Source organism: Hetaerina americana, unplaced genomic scaffold, assembly GCF_022747635.1.
Source record: "Hetaerina americana unplaced genomic scaffold, ioHetAmer1.1.p SCAF_3, whole genome shotgun sequence".
In the NCBI taxonomy this organism is placed as follows: domain Eukaryota; kingdom Metazoa; phylum Arthropoda; class Insecta; order Odonata; family Calopterygidae; genus Hetaerina; species Hetaerina americana.
The window spans coordinates 49,643,505-49,670,657 of NW_027286874.1; the positions used below are offsets into that span (position 1 = coordinate 49,643,505).

Genomic DNA, 27,153 nt, shown 5'->3' on the forward strand with positions numbered 1-27,153 from the left:
CACAAAATATTCTTTCATTTAGGGTATTCTACCTTTTTAAAGGTATGCTTTGGAAGATCCATGAAGACTATTATCAACCTATCACGAGCACTTCATATTTATCTTACATCAATTCCTCATTCATTTCTTCGTCACTTCTACTTGTCTCCATGCTGCATAAAAAGCCTACTTACCTACTTGTTCTACTTTGCTTACTGAAAACATTGTCCCTTCTATCACGGCCTTCAATCCCTTACTACCTATAAACTACCTTCCAATAATTCCTCCATCCACTTTCTCAACCATTTTCTGACTTCTCCCAGCAACTACCTCTCTTCGCCCGCCCTGTTTAAAACTCCAGCGTTTGTCTTTCTCCATGTTTAACTAATATTCTTCATTCTTTACCACACCCACATATCAAAATCCTCCAATTTACTTGGAGTAGTAGTAGTAGTTTTAAGGGAGGCGACCGACAGCTGAGGTCATTTGCGCCATAGGGGATGGACAGGAAAGGATGAAGGGTGGAGAGAAACCAGGCGTCGGCATTAGCCTACTCTTTACGAAAGGCGCCAAGGGGTCCGCAGTTTAACATTCCATCCGACGGAAGGCGTACTCACTCAAAGTGCCCTCCACAAAGCATCTCAAGGACGGATCTGAACCATACTACTGAACAATATCTGCATCCTCAAGGATTCGAACCCGGGTCCTCTGGGTGGGAAGCCACCGCACCATGCCGATCCCAGTCTACTTGGCTCAAAGACCAGGTTTTACACCCAAACAACGCTGCGCTCCATATTGAAGTTTTTACTAATCTTTTTTCACATATTTACTCAATATATCCGTCATCGATTCTCTTTTTCTTGCTAATTACTTTTCCACCAACGCAATTCTTTTCCTAATGTCCCCACTAATATGCCTCTACAATACTGCCCAAATATATGGATTAGGCGGCAGTAATTTATTCCCTCCTACTATTATACCTTACTAAGCTTAGCTACTAATCTCAAGTTAACTATTTAGTGAGTTCTATTGATGATTCTATAGCAACTTTTGTTGCATCTGAAAATTAATTTGAAGTCCAATAGTTCTCGCATTCAGATGCTTTACATTTTGGATCGGGATCAAAATTGATCTAAGGTTATTTGACCGAATTCCTTCTTCTTAAATGCTACGCATAAGTTTGAAAAATCTCTTCCTTCCATTTTCCCATAGCATTTTAATAATACTGCGGGGATATTATCTATTCCTACTGCCTTGTTCGACTTTATGTCTCATAGGATTTTTGCTCTATCGCTATCCCTGGGCCCCAGCCATCCCCTCCTACGTCGCATTCCCTTCTATATCTAAACTGGATTGCCTAATACCTTTACCAGAAAACTCTTCTTCGTATCCAAGGTGGTAGTAGTAGTGGTGATAGATTTAATTGGATACGCCGACTACTAAGGTCATTTAGAGCCTCTCACATACCTTTCTTAGAAAGATATGCGACTGTAACCAGAGAGTGTAATATTAACATTAAAATAACATGAAAACAAGAATTGACTTGGTTCTTGTGTCACTCGCAAGCTACAAGAGTTGTATAAGACCAGATTCTTTTAAAAAGTTCATTACTCTGCTCAGGACATCTTGGTTATTGCCTAGCACAGAAACGAGGCCTTCCCCGATTTTTAGCCAACAACGCGCCACCCGATATTTCTCACATTCAGACATCAGGTGCTCGACGGTCAGTGGGAAGTCAACATCTTCACAGAGGGGTGAAATCTTCAGGGAAAAGGAAACAGTGAATTGAGAGCACAGCGCCCTAAAATCCCAATTGTGTGATGGCAACCTCCTCCCTCCGTGTTCTTCTGACCGAAGATGACCACACATTGACCACCGAAGATGACACACACATTTTCGTTGTTAGTAGTTATCTTTGACCTAACCTGACCGTTGCCACCAGGAAATTTGCCTAATTGCATCGTAATTGTGTAAATAAAATAAATAAACCATGGGCTACACAGTGAAGAGCTTGTTCTCGGACACCATCCTCCAAGGGTCACACTAGTAATTTCCATTTCCCCTGGGACCCATGGAAAAGATACTTAAACATCCTTATGGTTAAGGATGATGAGTGCCAACTGTATTTTCTGGGCGATAGGACGAAATGGGGAAAACTGGAAATGCATGGCAGCACAATCATCGAGTCCGTACACATTATAAAAGACTGATTACTGCCCTCGATACCACTAAGAGCCATCCTGATTGCAAAGAGCTCCGCTGAGTAGGAACTAAGCAGCGTAATGATTTTTGCCATGATGGCTCCATAATAGGAGAATGCCACGGCGCGAGCACAGGCTGAATTCGACTTCGATCCGTCCGTGTATACGCCGATGAAGTCCGAATGCCCAATCGCAACTGGTACTCAGCTGCAGTCGTGGATGATTTAGAGGTAGTTTTGAGATATCTTCAGAGGTTTCCTACTGTCTCTGAATCTCTTCTGGCTCTATTGATAACATTCCTGCCCAATCTCTTATGGTAGGCATGGTTTCCCACTTGCTACATGCCTTTCCTTCTCATATGGCACTTTGACTTTTCCTTGTTACAAAAAATATATCCAAATCCTAACACTGATCTTTCCGCCATATTTCCTTGATACAGTTGCCAGGGTCTGCTTTTATCTCCACGAATATTATCCTATCACTCACCTCTCGATGATTTAGATTTCTCTTTAGCGTACTAGTCCACATAATTGTCCGAACATTCCATGCCGCTATCCTAACTGTTGCTGTCCTCTTTTGAGTCTTCCGTTCCACTACTTTCAGCTCGGTTGTGCTAGGTTTTGGGGCGGTAACGACCGCGGAGGCTTTGCCTCCTTCGCTGCTGGGCACGACACCTGGTCCGAGGTGGCCCGAGTCCCCTAATTGCCACCATTCAATCTCTCTGTTTGCGTCGATAGTATCATGGGAAAGATAAATCGAGTTGGTTTCCCGCTGCCTTCCTCAATAGTGTTTTCAACATGATACCATCACTTAAAGAGGCCGTCCCAATGGCGTCAGGTGGTTTTGCAGTAACGCACAAAATTATAGTATAGAAGATGACTAAAGATGAAGGAGAAATGTGGGAGTGGTAATCAAAATAGCCGCCTAAAATAATTAACAATGATCAATACGAGGCTGATAATTTTTTCAACGCAAGCGGAATTATACAAAATTACTGGGGAAATCCCATTATTGACCGAATTAAAATATAACCATCAGTCGGTAAAAATGATGCAATGCTGCATTTTTCAATTAAACACAAGCATCGAACATTTCTGTATGCTCTGGAACCAACTCCCCCATTACTTGGCGATGGGTACGTTGGCTTCCAAAAATTTACTAAATTACTTACCGCATTTTGGAAGTCCCCCAGGGCAAGGCAAATTCAAAGAAATCGGAAGATCGAATGCCGACGACGGGACACCTGAAAAATTCTGGGCGGTTTCACTGAAATACGTCTCTACTCATTGCACTGGATGTCTGAAATTTAAGACCCAACTCGCGAGACTCTTCACTCATTTCCGGTGCTCATCCGCGGGGGATCGACGATGGGGGTGGGACGCGCGCAATCGCTTAACGGTCGTCTCCTCCACGTCTCTCCCCGATTTCACACCCATCTACCTGTCGGATTCAACCTCCCTCAAACCCAACTACGCTCCCCCTTCCACGTCCCACCGCAGCCCCAAACATGCAAGTAAAAAAGAAAGGCGATCCACATTACGGAAAGGAAGGCGCTGCGAAAGTCGACGCCATGATCCTGGATCGGTGTGACGGGTAGGGAAGAGGCGAGGGGGAGACGCGATGAATGGATGATGAATAAATGACAACCCGGCTAAGCTAAAGCGTCCGTGGCCGTACTGCTTTGCGGCAAAATTCTAATCAAGCGACTTTATCACATATCCCTCCGCCCGTTTCCTCTACGGTTTTTTTTATTTCCGTCCACTTTTTATTCGGGGATCGAAAAAATAATGAAAGAGAATAATAACTGCCGCGAAAATACCCATTCAGCAAACGAGGCATGTCGCTGGTATTAGCATGCGTCATCGCCATCTAAGGAGGGGGGTTGAGAGGGGGAGAGGAAGCGCACGGGTGGTGGAGGTGACAGCCGGCAGACGACGTCACCTCCGCCTCCTTGCGAATGCGAATTTCACGGCATTAATGCTCCATTAACGGGTGCACCCATCAAAGTACTCCTCGGCGCGTCTATATTTGATGGCACAATCTCGCGGTCAAAATACTCACAAGGACGCCGGCCACCGAAACAGGGCAAAATGTTTACACGGGTTTGACATTGGGTTCCAGAATAAAAATATCTCATTTTCCTCAAAATTCATACGTCGCTACTTCCAACCAGGAGAGCGTTTTTTGTGAAATTAAATATCGCAATCGTAAGCTACAGAAATTCGAGCATAATTCGTCTGACTTAACGCTCAGTGGTGTGTATAAATGCACTTACGCGTAGGTGCTCTACGCGTTTGAAAATTGGTTGATTGACTGGTATTGCCGAGAATCTAAATGTACAGATCTAAAATTGCAGAAAATTGGCGAAAACTTGGACGCAAAATGGAATGAAGCGCGGTGGTGTTTTACGGCGCATTAACATGTAAGTTATTAAGAACCAGGCGAATGATTATCGATCTCAATCAGGAAATACCTAAGGAGAAAATTCAATGCAGCTTCAAAATCACCAACAGCTGTGAACTTAATATCGAAATAGAAAAAATAACTGATATATTTTTTCTTGTCGAATTTGTAAGTACTCATTTAAACAAACCGTTCAAATTTGGCTTTCTAACAATTATCTCGCTCTTGCAGCCACAGTCATCATTTAATTTCTTTTTCGTTCACGTCTAACTTACTCCCCAAAGGTAATATTTTCGGTTAAAGTTTGAACCCTAGTATTATAGCACTTTTGAAGGAAAACGCATTCTCCCGAAACAAAACGTTATTCCGTCTCACGTCTTCGTATAATTACTTTTCGTTGATACCTACCATTAGCACAATAAGAAGGATCATCAAGTCATCAAGTATAGAATTTCTTCCTATTTAACTATACATACCTTCGTACAAATGTTTGAGCCTAAAATATTAGCTTAAATTCCAATATGAACTCCTGTGAAGGCAGTTACCTTAATGATTATTCATTTTTTTATTCAATGACTTACAAAATCACGAAGACAGCTCGCTCGCACGAGATGAGAGCACAATTTTCTGGTTCGAGTGCAGGCGCAGATTTTAAGGCTTGCTCTACAGCTGCGCGCACAGAAACAAATGCAATTAATTATAAAATTACGAGGAGAAGAATAGTCGCACATAAACTGCGATAGAGTCGCCATTATTTCTCAATGACTGTAATCTCAGATATGAAAGAATCCGTCTATGGAAGAAAAAAGGAGATAATCTATGCCCAGTTGTTCAAAAACTGATTGCACGATTAACCGAGCTCTAAGGAATATGAAAGCAGGGTTATTTTAACTATGCTACCAATGAACACGAAATTAAATGACTGAAGCGAAACGAGAAATAAAAAGAGAAAGTAGATACGAAATCAACGTAAAAATATCCAGAAAAGGCCAAATGGCCAATTTAAACGAAACTAAGAGGGTAACAAAATGTAGACGACCTCATCTAGTAACGCAGCAAAACATTTCAGTCGGTAACGAGCAAAACATTCCGTCTTGAAAACTCTACATTGTGATTAAAAAAATCTATCGTAAAATGTATTATTACTAAACGTTCATCCCTGATCTAAAATAGAACAAGAAAATTTTTATGAACACTAATGCGGAAAATGAGGATTGACTACTCCGGATCTAAATTGTTTCCCACTAACTTGTATTCTCCAAATTGGCATACTCATATTTCGAAATGGCATCAGAACAGTGGTACTTCTTACATGATTACGGCCATTAATTATATATAATACATAGCAAAATGTAGGCTCGAAACTGTGTTATATATATAATAATTATATATATATATTATATATATATATATATATATATATATATATATATATATATATATATATATATTCGAAATGGAACGCTATTCGGCGACGCACAAATATATAAAAACACAGATGTAGATTTTAAAACAAAGAAACACTGAGAAAGCATACTCACATATGTAGTTTTGATGTTTCGACGGCACGACCGTCGTCATCTGATGATGCGAGTGTCCTTTTCTGTGTTTCTATGTTTTAAAAATGTAAATCTGTGTTTATATATATATATATATATAATATATATATAATATATATATATAATATATATATATATATATATATATATATATATATATATATATATCTATGAGGGTGGTCTGAAAAGTTTCCGACCGAACAAAGATACAAGACAATTTTTCAGAAATTTTTGAGGTCTAAAATATTTCAGACCACCCATGTGTGTGTGTGTGTGTGTGTGTGTGTGTGTGTGTGTGTGTATATATATATAATGTATATATATATGCATATATATATACATATATATATATATATGACAAGATTTAAATTTGTAAAAAATAGCTTTAGGACTTTCCTTAATATGCGTCTAGCGAGTGGAGATGAACTCCGAATCAGAAATCAACTAACTGGGTTCGTGGAGCGTACTCGATGAATAATAAGTGGTAAATTAAAAGCAGCGGAGGAAGGAGGTGTAGAGGCCTTGTGTAACATGTACTCAAGCAATATATAATTCTAGGAAGGTCCCGTGCCTCTGCCATTGAACGACGCCATAAAATATGCCGCTTATATCCGAAGGTGAGGGTAACATACGTGTGAAAGTGGAGATCAAGGCTCAGATGCAGCCATATTTTGATCGGTTTGGAAGCAGTTACCACATATAGCAGTAGTATTACTGAAATAGATAATTCAAGAGGAAGGTCAATGAAATTTTGCACACAATATGCAATAAACTGCGGTGGAAAACACTCCGATTGATAGCGAACGCTGAAAAATGCTGCTCTTGTATCAACCAGTGGACGAGAAAATTAAATATGAAATGCTTATCAGAATTAAAAACTCTTTGCAGCGCCAATCAGCATATAAATTTTCTCTACGAAGACAGGTAACACAAATTAGTGTAGAAGAATTTCCGGTGGGATCCCTCCTTACACTTACACGTTTCCACTTCGTCTAAACTTACTGAATCATCCATGTAATGTTGAAAGCTGCAAGAAAGCTGGGCTATCATTGTCTTCAGAAAAAAACAATATTTCATCATAATAGCGCAAAAACTTCACCAGTTTATCTGCAAATAAATGGAACATGACGGTTCAAATGAATGCTTCACGAGTGACAAATATGATTTGGACAGAATAGTTTACCCTGGAGGAAAAGCATAGAGCGGGAAGGGGGGGACATCGAATCCAGTCTATAAGAGAATCACTGTCGAAAAAGGTTCCAGATTTTGTCGTAATTATCCAGAAATATTTTGGAACTGGGGCTAGATTGACACGGGAAGTGAGCATAATTAAGGGCGACAAGAGATGGAAAAGCATTCGTTGCAGGCATAAGGGTAGACTCCATCCTTCCCACTCGCGCCACCCATTTTCCTCATCAGCTTCCGGCTACCATCTTCGACCGCGTGATGCCTGTCGAAAAATCCAAGATGAACAAATTATCGAACGCAACCACGAGGTAAAATTCGATAATCGAACGTCGTCGTTTTCCCCCGTATGAATTCACGAGGGGAGAGAGCCGGTTGATACAAATGGTGAGGTTTGAAGAAAGGAAATAATAAATGAGACAGGAAATAGAAACATTTTACTGGTATTTGGGAAACGTGAGACCATAGCAATGCGATGCAAATCCCATTGACATAAGTTGAGAGAGGTTGCGGCAGGTTTGAGTTCAAGTCAACGACGGGATGACTGCCACCTAACCCTCTAAAAAATAATCCTATATGAACACGTGCCATGGTAGCCGTGAAAGGGGGAATGTTTTCTAAGTCAGCGAAAAGAAGTATAAAAGAGAGACGGAAAATAAATAAATACTTGGGATGACTAAATTTTAATAAATTTTGACCAGGCATAAGAAGGGAGAGGAAATGGAATAACCACACGGGCTTACATGTAGGGAAATTCCGACTGCAACCCACTGCTATGCAACTATACATAAAAAGGACCACAACTTTTTGTCACAAAGGATGGAAAAAAGTACATTCCACACATGGAACGCATTTCCCTGTCAGCGTTACGTTAAGAAGTACGAAAAACAAACGGACTTCGGAAAGTTAACATTGAATGATGCTGCATACCGAATGCAATAGCTACGTATGAGAACAGTGAGGTGAATATAAATAAGTTAAATCAAACACTGTTGAACTCTTGAGTGGGGATGGACGAAAAACACGGAAGACCATGATTTATTTTAAAAGAAAATTTAGAATAATTTAAATGTATAAAGTTACGTATTGTACCTATGATAACGCAATGACTAGATCAAATTGGTAGCCAGTTATTTATGAAAACAAGTCAATGAGAGCTGAAATTTACTCACTCTTTGAACAATGAGGTAACGATGATTTAGAAATTATCTCTGGTGAACATTTACGCATTAAAGAAAATGTGAAGCTGATGGAGGACGACTTCAAATGAGTTAAATTAATAAAAAATCATGGAAGTCGAAAAATATTGCAATATTCGAAAAAATTGCCAATTACGAAAAAAATATTATAAAATTAGTCAGAACTTTATTTTAAATTTATATGAGTGCCCTCATCAATAATGAACGCTTCGAAATGCTCCCAAGCTTGAAAATAGTAGTCAATGACCTTTCCGATGAGAAATTCTTTAGTTAGAATCATTAAAATCCAATATCAACGAGGTGCTAAATAAATACTCAAAAAATAAGTTAAAAACAAATCGTTCTGAATATGAATGCTCAATCATGAGAAAATTAACGCAAACAATTTAATTAGAAATACGTTTATATCGATTCTCGGAAGGAAAGATAGCATGCTCACTGTAAGCCTGACGTTTTAATGTAAAAGATTCTACATAATTTTTCCCAAGGTTTCCTATTATTCCGTTCGCTTACTGATTTTGATAATTTGATACAGAAATTCCCTTATATTGTGTGTGTGTGTGTGTGTGTGTGTGTGTGTGTGTGTATATATATATATATATATATATATATATATATATATATACATATATACATATTCCCTTATATTGTGTGTGTGTGTGTGTGTGTATATATATATATATACACACACACACACACACACACAATATAAGGGAATTTCTGTATCAAATTATCAAAATCAGTAAGCGAACGGATTTTATATATATATATATATATATATATATATATATATATATATATATATATATATATCTGTTATAGAATGTTCACCGAGTATCATGTCCATAATACTCGGATCCAGTAGCCTCCATTCCGCAGCCAAATGATCTATCAAATACTCTATGATACTACCCAAATATTTCTTATGTAACAATATAATAATTTAAATTCGCCATCATGTTTCCACTAGGCAATTAGCTCCACCAAAGTGGCTTTCCGTCGTGTAGGTAGCTTAATCGAATTCTAAATAACGTAACCACAACTTAATTACTCTAATTCTATGGCTTATTGATAACTATCTATATTTTATAACCGGAAAATTACTTATAAATCTATTTAGAATATCATAGCAACCAAATAACCAACAAATCCATAGCACATACTGTAAATGAAACGGCCCAAGGTCGACCGGCAGAAAAATCAAAGCGGGTTGAATCGGCTTTAAGTGACCGGAAAGTGAACACAATTTTGAATAAGGATTATGCCCAGCACATAAACCGTCCTGTTCATTCTAGCTATCCGTTTCATCCACGCGATGATGTAATGAATGAAGCTCTGATGCTTTTGCAGCCATAACCATTAGACATCACAGATGAAATACAGGACAAAAACTTCGACATCCACCCACCAATTACAAAACGATGTCAAGTTCTGCCGCCTCGATGATGATTAATCTAACATCCTGCGCGCGTACGTGCCGAACCCCTCCCTTTCCGTTGGGAAATAAAAATAAAACGTCGTAAAACTTCGCCGGGGACATTACAAGGAGAGTGGGTGACCAACAATCCAATTCCATTGTATGCCGATACGGGAGGACGTGTTGTTGGGACGTTTAGCGTCCTCACGTGGGCGAGGTGGGGACGAAGGGAACCGAGGCAATCCGAGGATTAAAAGGGAGACGGCCATTGCCGGAGGAGAAGAAGAGGGTACAGAAAAAGGAGTGTGAAGAGGTAATGAATAGGAATGAGTGGGAGAGAGAGAGGTACGAATGGGTGGGCTAGGAAGAGAATTTAAAGGTTTGAAGGGATGTGCCAGGGTCGATGGGACACTGAGGGAAAGGCGGGGGGGGGGGGGGCGGGAGGTAAGGGCAATGGAAGGCACACGGAGCGAGTGCGTGCGGAGCAAGGGAGAGGGTTTAAGGGCATGGAAAAACGCGCGGGAAGTCGGCAGGAAATTCATAAAAGGGCTTGTTGGATACGACGAAGGAACCGATTCAATCTTTGAGGAGGCTTTCTAGGGATTCCTGTGAATCAGTGGTGACGGCGTGTGGGACGGGGGACAGGGCCGGGGAGGAAGGGCGGCGTATGATGGAGAAAGAAGGAGGGTACGAATGCAATTCAAAGCTTTAAACGTTCATGAATATCAAACAAGCTTGACACAAATCCACGGAGCGTCTATGTCGGAATGATAGAGGGCGAGACCGTGTCCGACAGAACCTTTTCACTTTCATCGCACGTCGAAAAGAAAGCTTGAATAATGGGTCCCTGAAATTGGCACGTAGCCATCAAAGATGGCACAAAGTCAAAACCATCGGAACAATGCAGTATCTATGGCCATTAATGTTGCACTCGTCTGGCAGAGGTCATTACACGGCTTTTATGCCAACCGAAGTTATTTGAGTACCATGCACAAAAACGATCCCCGAATGGATAATATATGATCGCGGACATTAATAGTACAGATTGGTGACCCAAATCGTATTCAGATAAGTGTAATGCCTCAACTGATTTCGAGAGTACGACAGAAAGTGTCGATCTGGTCCAAAAGCGACAAAATGTTGGGGAAAAACTGACGGCGAGAAAATCGGCTATCAGTTCACATTTACATCACACCCTCCAAGCTGCTGCTGGTGCATATGTCTGAATGTATCACGCCACAACGATATATAATGCAAATTCAGGCATAGCAATATTGATTTTATATTATAATGATCTTTCCGGTGTAATTTATGTTGATTGATTTGACCTTGTTCCTGTCATGATCTCGAGTTGTGCGACGGAAGAAGAGGTCCGTCAGCACTGCAGGGACACAGTGCTGCAGAAGCGATCGAAATGAAAAATAAGGGAGCGTTAACAGGTAATATTTCGATTCCTTGATCATGGTTTTCATCGTTTTTTATAATTCCGAAGCTCGAAGGTTCTCCTGGCATTATTAATGGACTAGGTTCAATAAAATTCTACAGCATGACTCCATTCCGAGTCAACTAAGTGATCTCTCTCGAGAAATATCTCGACAAGACAGTACAGGCCTCCGGGAATAGAGAAACTAGGGATGTATTCGAGTTTCAATTAATAGGTCCGATACATTTTCGAGGAGACATAATTAATACACAGATAACAGTCAGGTAGGATGGCATATTGGATTATATCCGGTTTTGCTTACACCAAAATAAATAAACTCCATTTTACCATTATTGTAACTTATTTTAAATATCATCAAAAGATATTAATCTAAAATTTATTCATTTCAAGAATTTAAAGGTCATCCTAAACATTAATTCTCCTGAAAAATTTCAAGTGCTCAAGCGCTTAGTAGCGACTGCATTTGCTTGTCTCATAAGTCGAAGATGAAAGAAATGAAACTAGAGAAAATAATGGTAAAGGAGAAGACCAAGAGGGAAGGCTAAGAAGCGAGCAATGAAAAGACGGGAAATAATGAACTGTTTGAGGGTAAAAAATGGAAAAAAACCAATATAAGGAAAACTAATGGCTAATAATTTCCATCATGTGACCTCCCCGACCATAAACCCAAAAATACGAGTTTGATTACATTAGTTAAAAATACAGTTAGAGTTCGTTTTAACTGCGGATACGTTCAAGGTCGATATGCGTCACAAAATTCAACTTGGGAAAAAAAATCAATATTATAGAATAATTATAAAACCGAAAAATCATTAGCGCATAATTCAACTTTTTTGTGAACGCAAGGCATGGTCATTAAATAAACATGAGTAAAACAAAATGTCAGCTATGTTATCTGTTGCCTGTTCATTTATTTCGCTACTGCCCGACCAAACTACAACCACTCAATTGTATCATTATATTCTCAAGGTCGGTAAACCAATTATTCACGGTCGCGGTAAGAGTGTGAAAAAAGCGTTCTATTTAATAATTCCTTAGGAGTATAATGACCGGGCTCATATTACCACAGTGTTATTGGGGCTGTCAATCATTAGGCTTTTATATATCGACGAAAATTGCGCCGACTTAAAAAACAACATGAAAATACAAGCAACGTAAAGGGTATGAAAACATTTCCACAGCAGTACGGCATTAAAATATACGTAGGAATATTCCCAACAAGCGACCTTTTCGAGCCCACGCGAAACGTGGCCGCATTACGAAATTTCATGCAAGAAGCGACGACACATTTCACTCCGCCCCGAATGCTTTGCTCGAGTGCGTCCTTTTTTCCCCTTTTTCATTCTCTTTCATTTCTCCTATAAGCAGCAGCACACATGGAATGGCCCTCCACCGTTCGCCCTGTCGCAATTCCAGCGGCCCCCGGGGCCACCACCCCAATGCCCACCTCTCTCTCTCTCTCTCTCTCTCTCCATCCACCCCCTTCCACTCTTCCTCCCGCGACCTCACACGTGCAAGCCGCAAGGAGCATTCGCGTCCTCCCCCCGTCTCTCTCTCTGCAACCCGCCCCTCTCGCCGCAACCCACTCGCCCCCCTCACCCGAGTACGTGTGCATCCATTACGCTTGCGTGAGCGCGTGCCGAGCGGCACTCCCGATAGCGGCCGCCGCCGTTGCGACACCCCCGGCGGTCAATCCCGCTCGCTCATCCCTGGCACCCAAACATGAGGCGGACGGTGGTATAAAGCTCTCCTCCTAGCCGCCTCCGCCCCTCATCCTCCTCTGTGAGCGTCCGGCCTAATGGACTTCACGTTACCTCGATTCATTTCGGGCCGTGCCCCGAACGGAGAAAGAGAAAGCGATCGGGAACTTTCGAGGCGGAGGATGTGGAAGGCCACGAGCGGGCGTGGTGGGGTGAGGGGTGGACCGGGGGAATGGGGGACGGAGGCGTGGGGGAGTGAACCCGAGGAGCTTAATGAGCAAGGATGACGAGCCTCCGACTGCTCAACAAATATTTACAAACTGAAAAGAAAAGAGATAATATAATCAGAGTTCCAAAAAAATGCCCACCGACATTGTGCTTTCAAATCCCAAGGACCCTAGAAGTATTCGAATGCGACTGATAAATACTGTACCCGGGTCTTTATATTTTAGAGACACTTTTTGATAATTGGATACCTACATTTTATAAAATTAAAACTCGGAAGAAGCAGATGTCAAATAACACTTTTCCTAACACCTGAATGCCGTGAGGAACACGGGCTTGAACATAATAGTCCAAACTTCTCAAGATTCAGACGTTGTAAAGTGAAACAAGGACGCTTTGAAACTTTAGAATGCGTACAAGCTCATGGAAATAATAGTTATATGATACCTTCGATTTTAATATTTAAGAAAAACTTGCATAATTTTAAAATAGAACTAATGTGGAGCAGCGGAAAAGTCATCGACATTTTTTATCCTGGGGTCTGGTACGCTACTGGTCTCCTATAAGATCTATTCAATTTTCTCCTCAGGTCCAAGGAGAATATTAAGCTCGTCGCGTTTTGCTACCGCCTAAAAAGAGTTTCTTACAATTTACGGACCAATAATGGAAAAAGGAAACTCGTCGAACAGTATCAAGAAGTCCATATTTATGATCCTCAGTAGATTACCCAATACGTGGCGCTACTGATTGGCAATATTCTTACGGAAATTACACGATAATCGAATAGAAGTACCACAAAATCTACATTGGCAGTTTAATGGGAATCATTAAGTTTCAAATTTACGTGAATGAAGTAAAACATCTACCATTTGCAAACGAGGAGTTTTATTTTGTTTCACAATTAGTATACTCGAACTCAGCTCATTAAAAATTACAAACCCGCTAATATTCAGATTGATTTTAGGTCCGTATTGTTGGCTTCTGGACGGCTTTCCCGGGTGATACAAGGTACTTCGTCTATTGGAAAATTAAAATGATTCAATATGAACTCAAAGCCAGCATGCTGCTTTGGAAATTGACCTTCATATGCTTCGTAGGTGACTTAATTTGCACATCTTCATTTTATGAGCGACCATGAACATAAAATAAGAGTAATTGTTAACATCATAACAGTCCTTAATTACAGGAAGGCATGTCACTGAATTATTAAAAAAAGATCTAAAAATTTCAATAGTTAATGATTTAAGGTTCGGGAAAGAATACAACAAAACTAAAACGGGACTCTAACATCGGACTTTTAACAATAAAATTCATAATATAAGAAACAATTACTAACACCCAAGCCCTATGTGGAGAAAATCCCGCCTCGGAGGGAATCGAACCCGCGACCTCTGGGTTGACAGGCGATGAGGTTACCCACCCGCCACCGAGGCCGGCAAGTCACCGAAGTGATGCTTTGTCAGAAAAGATAATTCTCAAAAAGATTGCACTCAAAGTTTTACAAAAACACCTGGAAGAGTGCTGGGTCAGTGACGACCCCTGGACCTGGGGTACCTTTTGGGCTGGAAGGGTCTGATGGGTTGAGGGTTTGGAAACGGTGGAGGTGGAAGGAATGGGAAGAGGCGACAGAATGCCAAATGGCAGGAGGAAGAATGGGTGTGGGAGGTTGAGTGCCGCGAGAGATGAGCGTACGGGGACTGCGAGGGGAAAACCGGTGGGCTGACGGGCGATCGGTGGGACGGGGTTAAGCGGGAGGAGGGGGAGGAAAGGTGGCAGAGGAGCGCAGTGTACTCTCGCAGATCTCGCCCTGAATAAGTGATTCGAGGGGCCGGTGAAGGAGAGGGAGAAGAGGGAGGGTAGAAGGGGGCACATTGTGAGGTGCGATGACAGGATGTAGATGCGGCAGCCGCGGTCAAGCGTTGGGAGGCCGCAGGAGGCGAGGGTGGGGAAGCGGAATGGGAATATGAAGAGGAGTAGGATGGGGGAATTATATATGGGGAGACACGCATAGCCATACCTAGGGGACTTGGGCACACCCAAAGGAATGGACAATGATGAGCCGTCTAGAGGAAATTGAGGTTTGATCGGAATTTCCGTCCGGTGACGATGTTGGGGAGGCCGAAGGCGTTTAACACTGAGTAAAGGCCATCTCCTCCGTTGAAGATTTAATCAGTGTGTGATGAAGGCGACTCACGTCCATGCATCCTAGCTCAGAAGCTCGCCACAATATTGTCAATAAATTCGTCTCAGTAAATGTCAAACAGAGCACTTCTAAGAATTCAACGGACGCTTTCAGGACACAAGAGATTATTTACTAGAAATATAAGTTGGAAATTCAAAACCATCACATTTAAAAAATAATCGCATTATATTTCGCAATATATACCTGTATTAACAACTAAATTACAATACGAGCACAATTTTGGTATCAGAGATTCCGCGCTCTTTTTCAGACCAAATAACTGGCAACTGATTCTCAATAAATAGGCTATCAGAGGCTCATAAAAGGAATCACAAAACGGGAGGAAAAATGAACTGAAGAGCTGAAAGAGTTTTTGATCTGACAGACACAGGTAATGACCATATTAATGGTTTTTGGAACTTTGGCATATTTTGGACGATTCAACAGATTTGACTGTCTCATACTACGGAAGATTTTAGATCTAACCCATGATACATCATAGTTTCTACCGAGGAGGTTCATATTAGTATTTGGAGATAACTATTACCTACTTGGTTGCTGGAGATATTTCTCTGGTATAGAAGTGGCCATTTGTTATAATATCACTAGCATTTAGCACATAAAGGGTGCGGCGAGTTACAGAATAAGTCTCTTGCATTTGCTCAAAACGACCATTTCTGTTCAGAGTGCTATATTTACCCAATTCTGGGATACGAATTCCTATCAATTTACTGCGCTCTGACAAATCCCAGAAACTGCATTAAGTAACTAGTAAGGTTATGCAATAAAAACCTAATTTTGATTTACGTTCTTGCGAAATCGAAATTGATAACAACATTAAGAACGCCAGCCCAAAAATCTGCCAGGTTTAATTTTCAATGAATAAAAATATATCATTGATTCCGGAAAAGAAAAATGCAAACTCTGGATTAGCGAAATTATAATTTTGAATTAGCACAGCTGAATGATAGAAGAAACAAATATACGATGTAGTGTCCAGATTTACTTCGTGGAAGTGATCAATTACTCAAAAGGTGAAACAAATGCAGGTAGTATAGGTAATAATCCAGCGTAATTAATTAGTTGGTGCAGTAAATGGAAGGATGTCTTTTGGGTTTATTTGTAGGGATTTTAAGAATTGTCTAGATGAAGATTAGTTGGACATACAGATATATATGACAATATGAACGGGTGATAAATGTATGCAGTATACGTTATATAAACCATTAACACAGTAGTCAACCCGAAGGTCGGTTTGGTAGGTGAAGGTAGAGTTCACCCAGTGCTAAGCCCGACGGCGTGTGAAATTCACACATCAGGGTAAGGGTAGGGAAGATCTGGTACCCGAAAAATGGCTTAGCTTGGGTAGAGCTGCAAGTGCCCAGAGACTTGCCCGAAAATCAAACCCGGGACCCTCTGGTCAGCAGTCCAACGCTCTATCCCTGGGCTACCGCGACCCACATATATATTAATATATATATATATATATATATATATATATATATATATATATATATATATATACACACAGACATATAAATCTATATACCTATATATATACATACAAACATACATATATATATATACATGCAAATGTGTGTGTGAGTACACACACACATCTGTCCCCGTTCTGTGCGGGCGACCTTGTTTACACCATTGCCACCCGAAAGAAAGCCACGACCCCACCAATGCAACAACGCCCGCCCCTTAATCCTCCCGGGCATCTTTTACGCCTGCCATGAATGAGTAGTCCTACTACCCTCATCTGCACCCTCGGTGTATGTGTAGAACCTTCCCGCTACTACTTTCCCCTACCGTGACGGGGAGAGAGGGAGAAGAGGCTGATGGAGGAATATGGCGGAGAGGGGAGGGCAGCGAGCGGGCCGGGAGAGGGAGCAGGAGGGGAAAGAGGAGGAGGAGCCACGGCGATCGATAAACTCGTCCCATCGGCGCCGCGCGATCTGCCGCTGCCCCCCCCAACGCCGACTATACGCGACCCCACGGCCTTAAACCCCCCCTCACCCACCCCACAAACTCTCCCTTCTCTAGCACACCTGTCCCCGACTCCCACCGCCACTCCACAATTCCGACCTTCCCCCCCATTCAGCCAGCCCGAAAGGTACTCTCTCCTGCCGCTCCCTACATCCGGGCGACACACCGAGTCGGCCGCGGAAGCGGCAAAACAAAACATGGGGAGTTGCAGAAGCATGGAAAAGTGGGTGTGAGTTTGGGGGCAAGGGTGGTTCAAGAGGCGGAATCCTTTATTTTTTTCGAAATGATGATACGGATAGGCGACGACAGAATGAAATTGAATTGCGCACTCCACATCTAAAGCAGATCCGGGGGAGAAAGCGCGCTCAATTTTTAACCCAGAATAGCACCATGGGTGCAAAATGACAGCCAGAATCCTCGATGATTTTTTCCTAACGAAAGCCTAATAAAATGGGAGCTCGTAGAGATGACAGCAGTTGATGGATTGTGGATTAATGCCGTCGAACAAAAGCGATCGGCTGGCAGAGCTCGGATTTTAATTAATGCGAGCGTGACGAGGATCTGATTAGTGCGTTAGCTAAAATTATGGCCTCCCGCTCCGATGGGTCCGATTTTGAATCCTTTCGTTCGCAAATTTTAATTGAATTCTGATTCCTTCTTGAATGCGGTGTCCAGACCACCTCCAAGTGCAGCACTTCATCAGCCTGGGGGGGACGTAAAGGTATTGGCTTCTTCTTTTGATCAACTGAGCCCGTTGCCGAATTTCTCGCCACCAACTGGCTTCCCAAAATCCCGTCTGTCACAATTGTCCACCATTCCTTATAAGTTGCTTCTTCTTAATCTATTAATGCTATTGCTTCAAACGTAGCAGCAGCTCAAATGAATGCCAATGCCGATCCCTAAAAAATTCGTTGGGTGTAATTCACAGCATGAAGTCCTGACTTGCTGTACCAGACATAATCAAACTCCATTTCAATCCCTATTTATGTTTCGAGAAGGAACACATTTCGATGATTCAATGCCATCAAATGCAATTTCATGCTGATCCTCACTGAATTCTAGAATAGCCACTCGTCTTTCCACATCAACGCATGAAGTTTTATTTACGTTTTAGCTACGGTCTAGTTTTTTTTAACTGCTTGACGTGATGAGACGCACTAGTAGATCCATCCCTAAGGCTTCACACCATACACAAAGTTACCTAAAAATAGATCCAAACGATGAATAAAATATAAAAATGTAAATGAATACTTTTACATCAAGAAATTACAACCTAGCATAAACTTATACTTAACTATCACTCCTTACACTTGTTCGAAAGCTGGTGATCACGAAATCCATGTGAGCAGCTTCACAAACAATAGGTACAAACTCCACAGGTGTGCGAATGATGCATGGCTTACGCCGACTAAACATGATGATGACGTTAAGGCAACCAACATTATTGCCTTGACCGAATGATTTTATTTACTTCGTGACCTTCCTTGGAGAGTACATGTGCATAGTACGATTACCAGCGAACGTGAGTAGTACGCTCGTCATTCTTGTATATAGTATGTTCAGAATGGAATGAATACGATTCCATTTTCTCCTCGTTATGCTTTGAATTTGGAATTGATTTCCATAGGAGGAAAACCCATAGAGAACATAGAGTGCGTGGCGAACAAACAGAATAAGTTAACATAGATCGCAGTTGAACGAAGAAATCAGAATGGAAGCAGATTACATCTAAAGTTCTATTCAAGCAATTGAAAACCATTAATAGCAAATTCCCTATCGAATTCTATGTCGAAAGGGTAATGAGACGTTTTGAGAGTTTTATTGTCCATTGTCATTCATCAGGTGCAATCCCTCTATTCCGCTCGTCGCGGCGTTATTGGCAGAAATATGGGAATTTCTATGATTACAGCATATATAAATTATTCTCCTCTTTCTTCATAAAGTTCACATAAAGTATTTTCCAGGCAACATCTAAGAACAAATATTTCAGTAAGTAACTAAATGACAGTCGGAGATGCGGTAGTCCAGTGACTAGATAGCTGTACTACTGACAGGTGGGGTTCGATTCCAGGTAAAACCTATGAGCCCCCTCAGTTTCACCTACGCTGTTTGCTTTTTCTGGTACCAGAACTTCCTGGGATAACTTCCTTCCGCCTACGGCTTATAGGCGGAGCAGGCAAGGAACTAGCTCCCCCACCCTAATGCGGGAATTTCACCCGCCGTTGGGTCAGGTGCTGGGTCAACTCTACCGACACCTATCAAACTGACCTGCGGGTTGATAACTGAGGTTTAAATGAAAACCATATTCATTTACCATCGGAACAGATGGAGAATTAGACAAATGTTATACTCCGGATAGCAATGTTGATAAATTTTTTCCACAGAACATGACTTTTTTGCTCTGAAATACTTTAAAAATTTACTTCAAATACAATTTAATGAGATAATTCGAAACAACTCACTAAAATCTGTCTCGATTTTAGCGGATCATTATGCCTATTTATATGTCAATTTCACACTTCATGCATATTTTTATTATAAGATACAAATACCAAATAAATTACTAAATTAATTAATTTTAATCCATTCACATCATAATATTAACTGAACATGTCTTATTTCCGGTAAGCCATAGAAGAATCTAACATTAGGTAGCTAAATTAAATGTTAAATGTTGAAGAATAAAGAAATAATAATGCATAAATATGATTATACAAATTAAGTTTCATTTAAATAGAAATACAAATAATATGCATCGTACTCTTGTTAACACCGATTGAGCCAACAAAATATTCAACGTCGAAAATTATATAGCATTATGGTGCTATCAAGGTCTTTTAGCTCCGGGAATACGTTTTAGGGCTTTACTCTTGGGTACATGTATATCTCATGCTGCTGAATGCGGGTCTAATATCAGGGTTTAAGATTTTCAGTGTTATCCATTCGGATTAGCGGTTATTAACTAATCCAGTTCAAAAGAAATATGCATTTTTATATATGTACTTAAGTTAAAAAGAGCTTTCAGCTGTATTTCGTTTAGCAACTGCTTCCTGCAAAATTTTACATTCGGTCACAATCACAATACATAGAGTCACATCTCCTCCAAGTAATTCCCAGAATTACATACTTTAAATTTATTTCGGACGTTCTAATTACTAAATTTATGGGCTCTTTTAAGCTTAAAAATTATTAATTTTTTTGAGGGCACTGAGGAGGCACTTTGCCGTACCGTTACTAATTTACATCCCTCCTTGATGTATTCCAACTTGATCACAACCGCCTGGTATTGTAGTCTCATCACGTAGTCCTCATCTCATCAACTCACAAGCCCCTATCCTCACCTCTCACATGGGTTAGCGCCGACTGGAATTAGTTCCGAGTTAGCGCCGCACGAAAACAGAGCTTAAAACCACCACTAGGCGCTGCCCTTGGGCGGACCTGAACCGCCGTCTTATTGAAGTTTTACAGCCATGCATTTTAGAGGGATTCGAGTTCATTTATACACGTTTGAAAGCTGATTGGCTGGCCTTTCAGTCGAGGACGCCCTATAGCCAAGAAGGTGTTCTTGACAGAAATTGTTTTTTCGGAAATACACAGAGGAAGTTTTTCCCGCGACTATAAACCTACTATACGGAAGGGGTAAAACACGAAATACTATTAACAATAACGAGCAAAACCCGGCAGTTTTTACGACTTATTCGCCCCTTGCTCTTACTTCCTTCTTACTTCACTCTCTCACTCCTGAAAAATTGAACCTCTCTCATGACATGCGCGGTCGGCCGAGGTCGATATTATTAGACATTTCATTGGCAATAGTTTTAGAAAGTACCAATTACGAAAGTAATTACTGAAGCCAATTTCATTAAATTTTAAGACTCGCATTATGCAAACTGCGTACAGAATATAACTTGTACCGAGGCATTCAGAACGAATTTATCCATGGAAAAAAATTCCTTACATAGTTGGAATATTGCCATTAATTTTATTCAGAATTTTCATCAAATATTAATATAGATTAATAAATTAATATTTAAGGTAAAAAATACAATGTGAGCAAAATTTAATATTGTTGGCTTTAACAGAATATAAGATCAATTTAATTTTTTTATTATTGAATAAAATACTTTCGTTTTACAGAATCTTATACATTGTTTATACGAAAAAACAAAATGGCAGCATTCGGAGGAAGCAAGTAGGGCGTAACAAGCTCCTCGTCGAAGGGGTTGGAGCTGCAGCCTCGGAAAGTGAACCCATCAACAGGCTGCTTAAGGCTTTACCTGCCTATTGGAAACTGATGTGGTCCTGCTAGGGCCCTTGAGTTGTTATACAGATGCCCTTTTGTACTTAGTATTAGTAAATTTTTTTTGAGCACGGCGTATTCACAGACACTTCTATTTTGATAGAAATCAGACAAGATTTCAAGCCTCTTGACTTTAAATATTGAATTCAGGTGGTTACCATTGTGTGGCTACGTTATGCACTTACAATATTAGCAGCAATAACTCCATCATACATCAAATTCACAAACAATGCCTTTTGTACTTTAAGCACAATAATATCCTCTGGACCGCTATGAATTTAGCAAATTACACAGCCACTAATGATCATAAAACATAGCCTCGGACGGTATTTCCATATAAATTATATTATCAGAATACTATTTTAAATACACAGGATCACAAATTTTACCAGCACTTGAGGGAAATTCACAGTATTAAGTCACAGTATTTGCGATACATTTTGCTGATACAAAATCTCTTTTTAAAGAATAGGAAATGTACGACAGTTCGACGATGGCGCTTCAATTTAAATAGGACAAAACAGATTAATAAATAACAAATTGAAATACTTGTGATTCCAAGTAACAGAGATGAAAAGATTGAAAACTGAGACTTTGATGAACGTCAACAATTTACTAAAAAATTAAGGAAATACGAGGAGCCGAACAGTATTCCATAAGGCCACACCATTGAGCCATAGCAAGAACACGTGAAATTCTAACAGGACCATTACTTTACCTAATATTAATGAATTACTTTTCTCTTTGGAGCTTACAAACCCGGCAAACGTCTATTCTTCAATTGTGTTTCATATTTATATAAAAGTAAAGAAGATACATTATTACTAGCAGAGGTAGATATTTTTATTTCATCCATGTGGTCACTCTGACCCTATTCTCAGTGCAAAGATGTATGAACATTCTTCCACGAGACGTAATTAAAAGAATTATTTTCCGTTACCTGCTATTCCCATTGTGACAAGATAACTGAGATACGCTAAACCGTGACCAAAATGAAGATATTTTGTTGAAAAATGAGTAAGATTGATAAAGAAAGTGTTCTTCGGAGTCCAAGGAGAAAATAGACAGGTGGTGATTCTTTACGTCGTGTTCCGACTACTGTCAAAAGTCTAATTCATCTGACGACGACTGGTTTCCTTACTCCTAGACAAAACCCACATCATCTCTTCTGAGACTTAGATTGCTGCTAGCAATAGCCTCAAAGTAAAGTAAAAGCGAATGAAGTCAAAAATGATGTCTTAATCCATTCATCTCGAGTTTTCCTCGAAGATTCATGAGCCACAAGCTAGTTTCTTCATCGTAATCCACCTTGAGAATACGTAATATTATTACAGGTTTGATAGAATTTTCATCCCTTCATAAATGTTGCATAACTTTTATGTTCAAGTCCCGAGCTATACGTGCATAGTGAGCTTTATGAAGACTTCACTTACTTCTACCTTCAGACTTCCAATCGCATCACAAACGATGAAACGTTTGACACTCCCTGGCAGGTTTATATAACTCCCTAAAACAGTTATAATATGGCCTACTTTTGTGATTAACCCTCAATTATGTATTTAAAGAGATAGTTTCAAAAATACAGCAAAAAATTGTCTCTAAGTAAACATATCTTGATATCTTCACTTTTTTTAATGCTAATATCAGGAATCTAACTATAAAATACTATTTTTTGCCAGTTAAATTATATAACGATTTAGCATCAGAAAATAAATAGATGCAACTCCTTCGAGGTCATTGAATATCAAACTAAGGGTGAACCAACCGTTTACGGCAACAGAGGAACATTACACGAGGTATAGGCAGGAGTACCAACAAGGGACCTAGAGAAAAGTCCTCGCTTAATACAGGTGAAAGTGTAGGGTGAAACCAATGCGGGCCGTGAGAGCGCGGAATACCATATCAGAACTGGCTAGCAGAATCAGTTGACTAGGCTGCATGCTCGTTGGATAATACGTAAGTTAAACCTAGAACGGTAACGTGGGGCGAAAAAACAAATCGCTACGTATGTACTTTTGCAATGATGATATCTGTACCTTTTTGCACAATGATGGTGCATGTGCTCTTTGCTTTCTAATAAAGCCAGTTTTTTTCCATTTGAACGAAATTCTTACAAACAATACCCATTTCCGCGGCAGAAATCGATTTCCTACAATTTGCCCACTTTGATTTCTTAAAATAAATACCTTTTCTCAGAACTGGAAAAACAACTGGTATCATCTTAAAGCATAGTATTTCTCCTTTATATTACCGTTAGATTCACTCAATTCGGTGGTAAATTGATTAGGATATCGTAAATTTACGAAAAGAGTATTTTTGCTCATTTTTCACGTTTCTCGCCCTTCTTACTCATTTTTATCTCATCCGATAAACTTTGAAAAAAAATCTTTGTATCACGTGATTACATTAAAAATGGCTACATTAAAAAACAAAAAAAATATCAGCCCCCATAGGACTCTCATAGTCATAATGGGTTAGAGATACGAATTTTTGAAAATTGCTGAATGGGTGTTTTTTTCACCCCACGTTACCAGAGTAGGGTGAAAAAATAGCGTTGCCGTTCTAGAGAATTGTGCTCAAACCCTTACTCTGGCAGGGGTAAAAAATGGCAGTACCTACTTGTATTCCTCAGAGTGCCAGAACCGAGTAAGCCGACGTTTATATACAAATTTTCGGAATTTCTCATCATTCTTAAGAGTGAGAGAATATATTTCAACGCCGCTCATGAATATGCACTTAGCATATTTCAACCAGAAACGAGGAGATATAATTTAAATTTTAATACATAACTTTAATTTTATAAAAAAACATTTCGGGTGATATTTTTCCTAGGTACTACTGCGCATCACAATAAAAATTCAAATGAAATTTTCATCTGAAATAAGGAGTGTCTCAATTCGTAACTTCCAGAGAATATTTGGTCTGAGGGATGCAAATTCACGAAGAATAAGACCCGCGGTGAAAGATGAAGGAATTCCAAGATGGGTAAAAGTCACGCGATTAAACTGAAAAATCTACTTCGCTTGGTACGCGTCAACAGATAGGGAACAGTAGAGCAATCGTTCCCCCACAGTCTAAAAAATATCATCATATTAGTGCCTTATGACATAATGGAACTAAGTAAGTCGATATCTTTTTCTCGTAGAAACCAGATACTAATTTTTACTTAGTTTAACAACTAATTTTATAAGACAGTCACAAGGCACGGAAAAGAGCCCCTAATGCTCTTTAGGAAAAAAACCTAGAAAATACACATTTACTGCCAAACATCCACTAACGCCTAAAATTGAAACAGCATGCGTGGAAATATTTGAGAATTCACTCTTCAAATGTATTTCTCTTCAAACAATTCATGTTTCACGCATACATATTTTGGTATTTCGGGAGCATAGACAATTACAGATTGAAAAGAAAATTGCAAGGTAACCATTCACCGGTTTGGCAACCAATTGCTTTATTGTTTTTGCACCACACGTTTGGCACCACCGTTTCGGGGTAGTTTTCAGTTGAGGCCAGTAGAAAACTTCGGTATGAGTTACCGCAACGGATAAGGTAACTTTGCGTCATCTAACCTATGTGACTGATCTTTGGCTAAACTGAATGTCTGAATCCAAAGCGAGATTAGAATTCACAAACGTCGGCCCGCAAGGGCCCGGGTCGTTACATTCTTTGTAAGAATTTTTGCAGCTTAATAATACTTACACTAGCTCTTCTTAAACGCTGATTATAGACACGCTATGGGTATTATTCCATGGAGTACTTGAATTGAATGAGTTTCTAGAGTCTACTGATCTTCTATTGAGGCAGATGCCTCATTAATAAACAAATACATCTAACCACCTTTGTAAACCTTTTCATCAGTGAAAATATTCAGCGGACGGGGATTTTAAGATCTCCACTTTGGAGAAGAACATGACAAACCGCATTCCGTGACAGTTCTCATTATGAAATGTATCTGAAGTCCCAAAAGAATTCGAGTAAATAACCCAATAGATGTGACTTATCGCGATCTGAAGAGAGAACTCACTGCACGTAATCGAAGAACAACAGATGTTATAACGGCTCTCGAGGGTCGATATTTATTGCATCTCATTGCGTTCTCGTTTGCCTGGCCCATTGTTCCCGGACGAGCTGCGGTGACGGTTACGGAGCGCCCGGGAAAGTAGGGCGGCCGCCTCCCGCTGGGGCCACAGCCAGTGTGTTCTTTTGCCTCACAATTGTCCTCTCCACGGACGTGGAGCCCCTCTCTGTGGTGCAGTCATTGTGCCCTTGAGTGAGCTATGAATCACGAGCCACTCCGGCCGTGGAAAGAGAGTGCGTTCAAGTAAGTCCGTTTGGCAGACGCTTCCACGAACAAATTGATGAAAAGTCCCTACGAGATGCGTAAGACTCATCGTCTTTCAATTGTAAGGTCTATCGCACGATTCAAAATGAATGCGAGCGCTTTCGTAGAGGGTTTTGAGAGAACAAATTTATTGCGATACAACGCAATTATCAAGTGGGCAAACAATAGACACACCAATCAAATGCACCACCAAGTAGATTGTCTTTATTTCCACAAGAGAGACACGCGCAGGAACAAATAAAGGATGTAAATTACTGAAATTTATACGACCTTAATTGGAGAACTATTACCCTTCATTACTCCAGGGGATGCTTCCATTATCTTCGTTACATATGATTTCTATTTATTATAAATTACGTAACATAAACCTGTTCGAAGAACATTTTATACGTGCTCATGCACCTCCATCAGTCGACGGGAAACGTTAACAGATAATAAAAATGAACACGCCACGAATAAAAATATTGCGAATGGGGCTGAAAATAAAGCGACTGCTTTTTTAAGGCATTGACATTGGGACTAATGAAGGGTAAGAGATTCACAGGGAGCTTTACTAAGTGTGTTAAAATTCCTGTGCAACTTATAAATCACATGAGAAATACACTAGCATTAAGCCAACTAATAATACGACCAGATAAATGGTCTTGAGAGTCTTTTGTTAATTCCCCAACTAAATATTTTAATACTTTAATTTTTATGTTTCCTATCAAGTGTGGGAAAGTCAAATTATAGAGATCAACATTATTTCCAAATAAGTTAACCCTAACTGTCCGGAGCCTGAAGTAGCAGAACATCAGCATTGCCAGCGATTTTGTACTCAATAAGGTTATTCTAAATGTTAAATTCCGACATATATAAAAAATAGATTTTACAAAGTTTTTCTCAACTTTCATCACCTTAAAAGTTTTTTTCATATGACTATAGTAATTAAATAATGAGTTTCCCAGTATGCAAAAGCTCAGATTCAGGCAATTTCAAAGATTGAATTGTGTCGAAATCAAAAGACAAAATACGGAAAAAAA

The 27,153-nt window shown here is 40.0% G+C and overlaps 1 protein-coding gene across 1 annotated transcript in view; it reads right to left on the bottom strand.

The window, feature by feature from the left end:
• The window catches only part of LOC139690723 (neuronal calcium sensor 2), a 381,336-nt gene that overhangs the window by 83,513 nt on the left and 270,670 nt on the right, over positions 1 to 27,153 (bottom strand). The window contains exon 4 of the mRNA XM_071588245.1: positions 3,352 to 3,423. The gene's annotated coding sequence lies outside the window, so the exon portion shown is untranslated. The remainder of the gene's footprint in view (positions 1 to 3,351; positions 3,424 to 27,153) is intronic.